Source organism: Cyrtonyx montezumae, unplaced genomic scaffold (assembly GCF_038088225.1).
Source record: "Cyrtonyx montezumae isolate F1298 unplaced genomic scaffold, pur_monq_1.0 scaffold_3, whole genome shotgun sequence".
Lineage (NCBI taxonomy): Eukaryota > Metazoa > Chordata > Aves > Galliformes > Odontophoridae > Cyrtonyx > Cyrtonyx montezumae.
The window spans coordinates 112,187,738-112,200,186 of NW_027072034.1; positions in this window are offsets into that span (position 1 = coordinate 112,187,738).

Sequence of the window (12,449 nt, forward strand, 5' to 3'; positions counted from 1 at the left end):
TATCCTATTGCTATTGGACCCAGCAGGGAGTGTCTCCCCACCTTCTAAATAACCCAAGCAGTTTTTTCCCCCAATTTCTAGCATAGCTCCAGACTCTTGAACAATCTCCGAAGCATGTTTCAGACAGGGGTCATTCAAGCATACCCGTGTGGATCCTAGAACTGATTCACCACTTTTATTTAACTGAGATTGTTAATGGGTCTTACTGCCGTCACGAGCACAGCTCGTGTAATACTGTATTGCACCTCAGACTGTGAGGTTGCTGCTCTGCCCATGCTTGAGTCATCTTCAGCTCCTGAATCATCTTTTCTTTTTTTTTTTTTTTTCATGGAGCAAAAAGCTCCCTGAGAATTAGCATGCACCTCTTTCCAGCCACAGTAAATATATATTTGCCACTCTTACCTGTCCAGTGAGAATAATATCATCTGAAAATGAGACTGTAAATAAGGAGATAAATCTGTCAGTATTTCTGGGGGATCAGAAACGTGTCTATACTTGGTTTACTGCAAACAGGTGGGTATTTATATTTGAGAAACACAGGCATATATAAATACACAATATTGTACTCCCACCTAATCCTCCTTCTGTTATCAAACCCTGTGGGAATAAACACTCCCTCATTCTCAAATGCCCTCACCAATTAGTGTGACTGACCAGACTTGGGTTGCATCACTGCCTCCCTTTCTTATTATCCCCTATTGCCTCAGAAAAAGGTCCTGGAGCAGATACCATTAAGGGAGCAGATACTCTCCTTCTACATACCCAAACATTTTTCTTTTCTCTGAAGCTCTGCAGGTGATAGGGGAAAAGAATATGGATTCTGATACAAAAACTGGGAGACAGATAAAAAGAAAAATAAAAAATAAAAAAAAATGCTGGGAGCAAAGGCACACCAGTCTGCAGCATTTCAACTCCCAGCCTTCGCAATTTCTTATGTGTGCATGTACATAGGTACTCATAGCCACCAAGACGAAATCCAGACATAATTTTCCTTCTGTCACTGATATTTGGCATCATCACCCCAGACAAAACATGCACTGTTCCCCAGATCACTCCCTTGAGTGACATAAAATCATCTCCCCAGTGATATTTTTTGCTTGTTTGGGGAGTTTGGGAGGGATATCTCTTCCCTTCCCTTTTCCCCCAAACTCTGCAATTCCAAGAAGATCCTGAAAGCCCATGGACAGAGCCATACATCTGTAACTGAGCATACCTGGGACACTCTGAGCATCATTCTCAGACTTTCTGCACCACAACTATTAGCCCATTCTCACTCGTGGCTGTGGACTGTGCAAATCAACAATCTTCTGGATGACGTTCATGCCTGGTTTGAGGCATGAATGCCAAGGATCATTTATAAGGCCCATCTGTTCTAGTAGATGGGAGGAGAATTTAACCATCTGAGCATAAGCTCTTTCAGGCCACTTGGGTTCGGTAACGAGCACAGTGAGTCCATGACAGCTTGACCAACATCTATTTTCTGACATCATCACAGACTTCCAGAGCAAACCCTACCTGCACTTCTCACCTCTGTTCACCCCTTGAAGAGAAGAAGCAACCATCTTGTTTTTGGATTGCTCAGTAGCCCAAGCTGGAGGAGGGATGGCAGGAATGGCTTTGATAAGAAATTTGCACTGTGTCACAAAATCAGATCTTGGCAGCAGACTCCACTGACCCCTTGCATCCAAGAGAGAATACCAGAATCTGTGTTTCTAACTTTATCCTTTACTATCTCTACTTCTTATATGTTTCCTGGAGGCAGAACAAAGTAAGACTTCCCATTTATCCTTTGCTAGATACGTATCTGGATGTGGGTTTGTGTGCTTGGTGTAGAGAAATGCTTTCTTCAACAGACAGAAATCCTTGGGAAGGAGCTAGTGAAAGACGTCAATGACAGGTTTTTTGAAGGGGGAGTTGAAGAAAACCTGAAGTAACTGATAACATTGGTATTGGAAACAGGATCCAGGCTGGGCTGGGGAGACGAGAAGGGACAGTAGGGACTGAGGCTAGGGATCAGGAAGGAAGCAGTCCAACTAATGCTCTCTGGCAGGGTAGCAATGCTAATGGTTATTAAATGTGTCAGCTTCAAGATTTAGCAAAATGGTACCTCTCCTGATGCATCTCATCCTGGCGCAAAGAGCCCAAAGCAGAGAGAAATTAGGGCCTGCAGATTGTACATGCTGAGTATGGGGCTGCGCCTCCCTCTTGCCAGGGGGTTATATTCCCATGATTCTGCACCTCACCATGATAATCCTGTGCTGTGCTGTTTGCTAACTGCATGCCTGTTTCTAGCTGAGAAGACATTCACCATCATCCACGCAAACCTGCTCTCCCATTGCCTTTCCCTTGAGAGGGAAAGAGGGAAAGCTTGGGTATGGAGCTACCACTCCATGTCCTATGGAGTGAAGTAGAGATATGGCAGAAATGGATGGTTGCTGACAGGAACACTGTGGCTTGGGTCTTTCCAGCTTGTCCTGATGGTGGAAGGCCATACTCAGTCAGGTTTGACTTACCACTTTGCTGCTCAGCCACACAGGTGAAAAGCTGGTGGAAGAAAGAGACAGATCTGCCTCTAATCACTGGGCAGATGGGAGACCACAGTACATGAGGTACCAGAAACAAAATGGGAAAGAAATGTGCTTATAGGGAGAGGTGAAACAACACGCCCTTTGCAACTTATGTCCATGCCCTTCAGTCTGCCCTACCCTTTCCTTACACCTGTGGAGGGACCTTTTTGGCACAGCAATGGTGTCTGGTTTGGGTGACAGGAAGTTGGTTAATGAAGGAGAGTAGCTATGGGAACCTAACTCTCTCGTAGTGACTGGAATCCACCACCATCTATCCATACCCAGACCTTACACTTTAGAATTCCAAATTAAAACCCAGCTAAGGTTTTCCTTCAAGCAGCCACAGCCTGGCCCGACAGAGCTGGACTCTGTCTCCCTCCCAGGCTTTTCTTGGCTGTGTTATGATTTGATCCATCTTTTTGCCAAGTGGCTGAGTGCCACACTACCAGCACTGGAGATGGATGCTCTTATTACTCAGCCAGCTAGGGAGTACCGCCCCTGGGGCTCTGGCCACACAAGTTGTCAGTGACCCAAGCAGTGTGGTTTCCCTTTCAAACTCACTCACAGCTGAAGAGCAAACCTTCAAGTATACTCCTGGCTTTCTCTAGGCCACAAAGGAGAAAGAAGTAAGCACAGAAATGCCTCCCATCTTCCGTGTGCAAATGCCCACTGAGTCAGAATTTACCAGTGTAAATTAAGCTCCAAATTACTAATAAGTTCATAAGTTCATAAGTTCATAAGGTTGGAAAGGACCACACTAGCAAATAGTCCCACACCTCTCCCCCTTCCACTCAGGCTTATGTTTTGGGTTGAGAGTGCTGGAGAAGTCGAGAGACTACCTCTGACTCTGTGTTAGGGTGAGGTTATGTGGGCTTTTGAGGCATGCATCTTGATGGCAGATTACCCAAGCCAGTATTGCAGAGTGGTTCCCCAGTGGCACCTGAATAGTCCCTTTCCTCTCTACTCTTCCTGCCCTCTTCCTTATGGTGGTGAGGAGAAGCAATGCTTGCTGGGGGACAGTCAACCACAGTCATAGAATAACAGAATGGCTCGGGTTGGTATGGACCTCAAAGCCCACCCAGCCCCAACCTCTGCCATGGGCAGGGCAGCCATCCACCAGCTCAGGCTGCCCAGGGCCCCATCCTACCTGTCCTGGAACACCTCCAGGGATGGGGCACCCACAGCTTCTCTGGGCAGCCTGTGCCAGCTGCTCGTCACTCTCTGAGCTAAGAATTTCCTCTGAACATCTAATCTAAATCTCCCCTCATTTAGCCATTCCCCCTTGACCTATCATAATGAGACCATGTATAAAGTTAGTCCCTGTCCTGCTTATAAGCTCCCATTAAGTATTGGAAGGGTAAAATCCCACTGAAGAGCCTTGGAAAGAGGTAAGAAGTGGCCAAACCTTGACAGGGTGGAAATGAAACGGAGAAATAGAAAGTACACATAGATAGGAGTCAGGTTCTCCAGGCAGTGATTCAAATTAAAACTGTGCTCATGATTAAGAAGGTATCTGAGATTGCAGCCCAGACTGACATGGGAAGGTGGAGGAGGGTTAGGGCAGGATGACATAGCAGTGGTGGCTGAAAACCTGTAGGAAGCTCTTGCTGAACATGCTGTTAGACAGGGAGTGTCTTGGGTATGGGGGTCCTCTTACACCTTCATTCATAGCAGAAAAAGGAGAGGTTGGCTGCTCCTTACATCCCTCCTAGAGGCAGATTAGTTGCATGCTCTTCTGTGGCGCATGGGCAGTCTCATGGCTATCCTGACCACAGACTGCAAACCCAGCTCTGACCCAGTGCCTGCCTTCTCACAGTCCTGCTGACTCCATTTTGGACCCCTTACTCAAAAAAAGTAATGGAGACCCTGGAGTGTGTCCAGAGAAGAACAACAAACCTGTGAAGGGTCTGCAGCACAAGTTTGATGGGGAGGAGCAGCTGAGGGAACTGAGATTGTTCAGTCTGGAGAAGAGGAGCTCAGGGGAGACCTCATCATTCTCTACAGTGACCTGAAAAGAGTTTGTGGTGAGCTGGGGGTTGGCCTCTTCTCCCAGGTAACAGTGATAGGATGGCCTCAATTCTCACCAGGGTAGATTCAAGTTTGATATTAGGAAGAATTTATTCTCCAAAGGAGTGGTTCTGGACTGGCACAGGCTGCTCAGGGAGGTGGTGGATTCACCATCCCTGGAGGTGACCATCCCAAACCATGTGGATGTGGCACTGAGGGACATAGTTCGTGAGCATGGTGGGGATGGGCTGACAATTGGATTCAATAATCCACACCCTCTTTATTCTGAAGGTTTCCTTCCACCAAGTCATTAATGGATCTTTCCCTGGAGCATCCCTCCTCCCACTTTTCCTTCCTCTTGTCATTTGACTTGTCTCTTCCCAAGCCTTTTTGTCCACGTACTTCTGATCCAGCTTCTCAGAAACTCACTTTCTTGCTCCTCTTTTCCTAGGGAGCACTTCTGCCCTTTCCCCTTCACCACTGACATATCTCCACCTATATATGATGCTCATCACATTCCTAAAAGGAGCAGAGTAAAAGGAGGAAAGCCCTCCCCCCTTCCTGCTGTACAGAAGGCATTCTTTTAAAGCCGTAGGACTGGGACAAGCACTACAGGTAGGAAGAGAGTGATAGAGCTAGAAGGATGTACTGGAAGCACGTCTGATGAAGCGAGATGCTGAGCTGGTTTGAGCATTCTGATCGCAGCAGCATGCAAAATCCTATTATGGCTTTACTACAGCAAGTTTAATACACTGAACCCTTCATTGCTCCAGCTGCCCCTGCCAGGCATCTCTGAAATTCACACCAACAGGTTTTCAATCTCTTAGCAATCCCCAGCTCACAGAAGCAGCTCTCAAGAGGGGGGAGGAATTATGCAACAACTCCAAACCTGACTGCAGGACAGAGGCTTCCCTCTTCTTTCACTCCCACTGCAAAGCCCCATGCGTTTGCTAAGGGTTACCCCACCAGAATGGATGATTTTAAGGATCTTCTTGCAGCGTACCAAACACTTTCTGACACATTCTAAGTTTTTGATTTTCCTAAGGAAAAAAATGATATATTGCTGAATTTGTGAAAGGGATATGAGGAGGTATTACAGGTGAGTCTGTAAGAAAGAATTGTGGAGAAGTCTGTGGCAAAACTGGGAAGTAACGTTGTATCTTGCCCTGTGGAGCCATACGTCAAACGTGGGCATTTTCTAAAATAAAAGTTAGAAGAAATAAAGAATAAAAGGATTCTTCTGTGTGTGATTACAAAGGACTGAGCAGAGCTGCATGTGGTGCAGAGGTGTTTTGATCAGGGGCTGGGGAACAGAGGAGGGTAAGCATTTGGGAGAAGAAAGGAGTCTAAGAACACACTTTACAGCAGGAGTTGAGTTATCTGATGAAAGAACTGCATGGAAATGATGCAAGTCTCACTGCTTTGTCCTAAACATCATGATATTTAACATTTTCCTTAAAGCCTCAGCACCTGGAGTTGGGGGAATCAAATGACAATTTAAATTCTCGTGTCAAATACAAAAAAGGAAGGAGGGAAGCGAGGTTCCTTCTCTTCTCCAGAGAGAGAAAATAGCCTCAAAATATAACCAAACAAAGATCCCCTGGATATTCAAACAAAACATTGTGGGTTTTTTTTATAATGCAGTTTTACATTTGGCTAACCTGGGGATATTTAAGTCTAGCTTGGCACAGAGATGTGGTGAGATGGTAAATGGGCATAAGAAGGTACCATGCTGGAAAATAAATGTGTGTGTGTACCTGTGTTGCCCACCGTAACATCAGTTTTCACTGCAGCAGGGTAAAGATGTCACTGTATGGACATCAATCACTGAGAAGTGAATCTTTGTGTGACCAGGGTGTAGAGTCAGCTGGAATTTCTGGGAATTTCTGAGGCTTCATGGCCCTGAGCAGCCGGCACCCCCATCCCTTCATATTACCTCCTCTCCCCTCTCTGTGTGCAAAGCACGGTTCCCTGTTGAATGCCCTGTGGAGAGGAGGCCAAGCAGCACATTAACTCCTGGGTATTGAAATCACAGCTCCACAGCACAGGGCTGCAGCAAGGAAAACAATTGCCAGACACTTGCAGAACAGAGCCCTTTCACACTATGATAATGGCTTTGGGCTTGCCAGCCCTCTCTTCTGCCCTCCCCTGATACCTTGCTGTTTATTCTGAGTCTATTACTGGCTCCCATGTTGTATATCCCAGTCTTGTATAGGCTCAAGCATGAGAGGAAGGGGATAGCTGTGGTGCAAATTTGGAGGATCTTCTCCCATCCCTCCACTGAAATCACAGGATCTTGTCCATGCAGAAAATGCAAATGTAGCCCTCACTGTCCTCTCCCTCCACCGAGAGCTGGTACTGGAAGCCCTGCTGGAATTTTGGGTGTGTTTTTTTCCAGTCATAAGGCAGCAGGCAGCAGACAAATCACTGTTATCTGTGTTTCTTCCTTCTCCAGGAGGGCTGTGTATCTTTTTCATTTAGGTAATAACAGGCTTTTGGCAGAGCCTTCAGCACAAACCCAAGCTGCAGGTGAGTTGAGGAGTTTGGCTCATGTTTAGAAAGTCCCTGTGCACGGTTAATAGGGGGGTTCCCTAGAGCTCTGCCAAGGCAGGCTTGGAGCTCCCAAAGCAGAGTCTGGCTGAAGTGCTGGGAGAGTAGAAGAAGCAGCATTGGTGGTCAGGGAAAGAAGGAAAGAAGCAGATTCATAATTGATCAACCGCACAGTCATTAAGGTTGGAAAGGACCTCTAAGATCACCTGGTTCAACCGTCAGCCCATCCCCACCGTGCCCACTGACCGTGTCCTCAGTGCCACATCCACACGATTCTGGAGCACCTCCAGGGACGGTGACCCCACCACCTCCCTGGGATTTGCTAGAGTTGGGATGGTAGTGGAACACTTATGGAGAGGATCAAGCTGAAGGAGACACCATAGGAAGGAGAAGCCAGAGACAGGAGTGTGATGGAAGGATCAGTGCAGGAAGAAAATATGAGATTCTGAAAAAGAGCACAAATGTTGTAGAATCACAGAATAACTTAAGCTGGGAGGGACTCTTAGGGATCATAAAGCTCAACTCCTAGGTGAACATCAAAATTCTGATGATGGCAGGAAGCCCCAAATACAGTATTTCTTGAAGCAAAACAGTATCTTTCTGCAGACTTCATTCCATGTTGGGGGAAGGTCGATGACAAGCTTCAAGAAGCTCCTGACTGTTAGGTAACTTTTCAAACAGGTGCAGGAATTGATATTTCTCTCCCTTTTATTTTCTCTCCCACGTTGCAATGGAAAATAAATTAGCGCACACGCACGCACACAAAGAACAAACTCAAACTCAGTCATGAGTTAAGTTTCTTAATATATCAGAGTATTTCAAGGCGTCTCTTCCCAGCCAGATGAATTTTAAAAGTCAATTTTTTTCTCCTCCAAAAAAGATTGGAGTAAAATTTTCTAGTGGTTTCTATGTCTCCCACGAGCAATGGGATGGTTATACACTTTCACATCTGTGAACCCCACAGGAGTCTCTGGTTTAGCTGTGAATGTGATTCCGGTCAGATGGGGCTTCACTGTCATTCAGGAGCTTGCTGATGAGCAATAAATATTCATAGAACTGATTAGACATTAATTACACAAATCACCACCTCTTCAGCCATCCCCAGGAACCTTGCTTCCACTCATCATGGTTAAAGGAGCACAAGAAAACATTTCTTCCATGTAGGTACCTTAGGGTCAGCCTAGTACCTCAGAAGGAAAAGGGGCTGTTAAAACCCACACCTTGCAATGTCTCTTAACACAAGAGTCCTTTCCCAGGTTCTGTCCATGTTTCATGTTCTTGCACAGGTGTGCTTGGGTATGTATGACCGTGAGCATGCAGAATAGGACCTGTGTTTGGACACAATTTTTCCAGCAAGATAAGGAGTAAAGACATGCTGTGCAAGCAGGGCATATGCTCCTCTCCCTGCACATGTTCTGCACAGATGAGATATATTACTTGGTATTAACATTTGTGTCATCCCTGCTCCAGAGTTGTGTGCACTGATGGTCCAGAATGCCAACTGTATCCTAGTCTGCATCAATAGGGGTGGCCAGCAGGGAGGGGGAGGGGATTGTCCCTCTCTGCTGTGCCCTTCTGAGCTCTCAAATGGAGTACTGTGCCCAGGGCTGGGCCCCGCAACACAGGAGGGGGATGTGGAGCTCTTGGAGAAGGTCCAGAGGAGGGTCACAGAGAGGATCAGAGGGGTGGAACACCTCTCCTATGAGGAAAGGCTGAGGAATTTGGACTTGTTCAGTATAGAGAAGGGTCTGGGGAGACCTCATTCAGCCTTCCAGTACTTGAAGGGAGCTTATATACAGGAGGGACACTGGCTTTTTACATGGCCTGATAATGAAAGGATGAGAGGGAATGGCTTTGAACTAAACGAGGGGAGATTTAGGTTATATTTGAGGAGGAAATTATTTATTCAGAGGCAGTGTGGCACTGGCATAGGCTCCCCAGAGAAGTTGTGGATTCCCTATCCCCAGAGGTGCTCAAGGCCAAGTTGGATGGAGCCCTGGGCAGCCTGAGTTGGTGGGACTGGGAGGTTTTAAGATCCTTTCCAACCCAAGGCATTACGTATTATGATATGAAATACATGTTCTTGTCACTATTCATCAATGAGTCTCCTCCATGCTCCTTGTAATCCTCTCCATCTCACCATACATAGTTAGCCCACCAGCATCAACCTTCAGGCACAAACTGATGGCTGTACTCAGGCTTACACATGGGAATATGATAACCTGGGACAGGTCACATTCATCTTCATCTCAAGGAGGTTGTAGGATTGGAAATGGCACAATGAGATGAGACTGCTGCACACCCCTGTCGCAGGCACTTTAGAGCAGAGCCACTGCATATGTGACAGCAGTGACAGTTCAAGACAGTCTGGTCAGGTGTGGACCCTGATCTGCCTGGGCTTCCTCCAGCCTCCACCTTAAGGCAAGAAGGGATAGGAGGCAGGATGGAAGCTCCTGTGGTCCCCCACAGATCTGACTGCTTCATTCAAACCATCTCAGATATGGCAAGGCTGCGCTTCTTTCCATTAAAATGACCAATCCCAGAGGGTATGAAGTCTGGCTCTTGCCCCCTGAGGTCCTTGGAAGAGCCTTTTCTTCCTCCAGGGTTATGGTATGAGCTGGCAAACCTGTCAACCTCTCTCGGCTGCAACCTCTGCATTGCTGCAGATGGCATATCACAGAGCCAGAGAGATGAAAGGCTGCAGTCCTGCTCCAAAACCCCTGTTCAGCTGGCAAAAAAAGAGTTGCTTGAATTTCCTTTTGTGTTAAAGGATGCATGACACAGAGCTGAGCAGCTTCAGGCCAACCAGGAATGGACAGTGTCAAACAGACACTCCATTTACTTACAATCTCCCATCACCAAGGGCAGTACCCCCTGGGAAAAGACACGTTCTACCTTTTGATGGGCTATGAATCCAGAATTCTGCAGTTTACCAAGTACAGTGCCCTTCCCCTCCAAATCCCGGAGGTTTTCTCTACTCTTTGCTAGATTCCTTAGCAGTACAGAATGAGGCTGCTGGCTCTGCTCACAGCTTCTCCATCTATGTCACTTGCAAACAATTTCTAGAAAGGCTTTTTAAAATGTATTAGCCTTCCAAAAAGGAGCTGATAAACAGGGACAGGAGGAAGGAAAGAAGGGGGAGGAGGCAAGATGCAGTCAGTGATGTGCTCTATCGTACACTTGGGTGATATTCTCTTCCCAGCCCTTTTATGGAAACAGACATTTATTATGAAAATGAATTATTGGGTGTGCACTGCAATCCTTGGGCTGGCAGGGAGTAAGTGTCAGTTTTCTGCATGCGTGTCTGTGTGACCCACATACGCTGCCTACGAGCAGAAAAAGGAACGCGTCTACCAGAGAGCAGTCTGTCAGATTTAGTACCTGAAGGGCTCTGTGTGTGTGTGTGCATTTGTGCAGCGCCCTCAGAAAAGGGACTGTATGACAGTAGCCAGAAACTCATTGCCTGGTGGTGCCATTCCTCTTACACAAGTTGTTCCCATCACAAGTTTGTGACGGCTCCAAGCGCGGCTGCCAAAGCACACTTAATACAAGTGGACTGTCAAGTTTTATAGATGAAGCCAGAACATTCTGGCCAATTTTTATCATTTTTTTCCCCTCCTTGTACAAACATATTGGTATTCAGCAGGCATGAGGGCAGTCATAGTACTTGGAGAGTTCCTGCATTGCTGGTGGGCAACGTTGGGTACCACTGTGTTCATAACACTGAGGAGATTGAGCAAGGGGTCTGGGAATTAATTGTGCCTGGAAACTTACTGTGTTTCTCCCTGCCTTAGCCTCTAAGGGGAGAAAAAATTCACCTTTACCTCAGTCTTGTGGTCAGTTTGATCAAGAATCATCTAACGGTTTAGGTTGGAGGGGAACTGAAAGATATCTAGTTCCAACCCCCTGCTGTAAGTAGGGCTGCCACTCAGCAGACCAGGCTGCCCAGGGCCCCATCCAACATGTCCTTGAACCTCCAGGGATGGGGCAGCACAGCTTCTCTGGGCAGCTTCTGCCAGTGCACACCTTCCTTGGTGGTCTAAGGAAGAGCTTGGACAGACTCTGATGGCACAGAAACAATCCAGGTAAACGCCAGGAAGAGTTCAACCTGGATTATGTCACCCGAGACCAGACTGTGCTTAGAAGAGCTACATTTTGATGGCTTTTGGCATACAGAGCAAGAGCCTGAGAGGTGCTAGATTAGAAATTCCTCACCCAAAGACTATGCTCTGTGGCATCTTTTACTAGCCAAGTGCTTATTTGTATTTCCCTTATACACACTGGAGATGTCTCTGGGATGAGGGACCAGATTCTGTCTTCTCCTCCCACCTCCGGCCATGACCTTGCCTCCCTGCATTGCACCCACAGTAACAGTGGATGTGTGTGCAAGCACGTGCTGCAGAGCAACGGGCAGAAAACTCACTCTGTATCACATCATCGACAGAGAGATTCAATGCAGGAGACGTTCACAAGCGCAAGCAGAAGAAAACCTTCACGTTCCTTCTCCAGGGTGTGCGCGTGCTTCAACTCTGAGATACACTCCCTGCCTCCTGAAATTAATTCAACATTCCTGTGGCTCAGGCAAAAATAACCAGAATGAATAACAGGCGGTTCAGGCCCTGCTGCAGATTTCCTGGCGCATAGAGCCCTCTGCAGGAAGCGAGTAGGCAGATGCAGTGCACCATTATTTACTAGAATTGCTCTGAAAAGTATAACGGACGAAACAGCAATAGCTTATCAAGTTCTTTCATCTTGCAGGTGTAATTTTCTGTAGCAATTCTCTGGTGTTTATATCCTTGCTATTCCCCGCTTTCAGGCAGTGCTACCACTCCCTGTTCCTTTTCTCCTTTCACATTTACTCCTCCACTGCTGGTGCCACTGCTCAGCCTGCATCTTGGGTGCACTGCAGAGCTGTGCTGGAGCTCAGACAGCTTTGCTATGCACAGGAACACGACGCTCTTATCTCACATCCTCTGCTTTTATCACCATAACAATCATGTTGCCTTGAGGTTTCCGCTTGTTTCAGACACTTTTATTTCTTCACACAAGAGCCCAAAACAGCAGGTTTCAAGTGAAACCGAACTGTGAAGATGGGAATGCCTCTGTGTGCCTATGCCTGTGTGTGTATGTAAATGCATCTCTGATTTTTCATGCCTTCTGGCTGCAGACCTATCAGATACACATCCTGGGCCTCTTGGATCGTGCAAGGAAGCAATATTTGCAGGGTTAACATCGGCCAGGAGGAGAGAGAGTGTTTGGGGTTCTTTCCTAGGGAGACCTATAGCCAGTCCCAGAGTAGCAAAACAGAGACAGAGACCCAGAGCT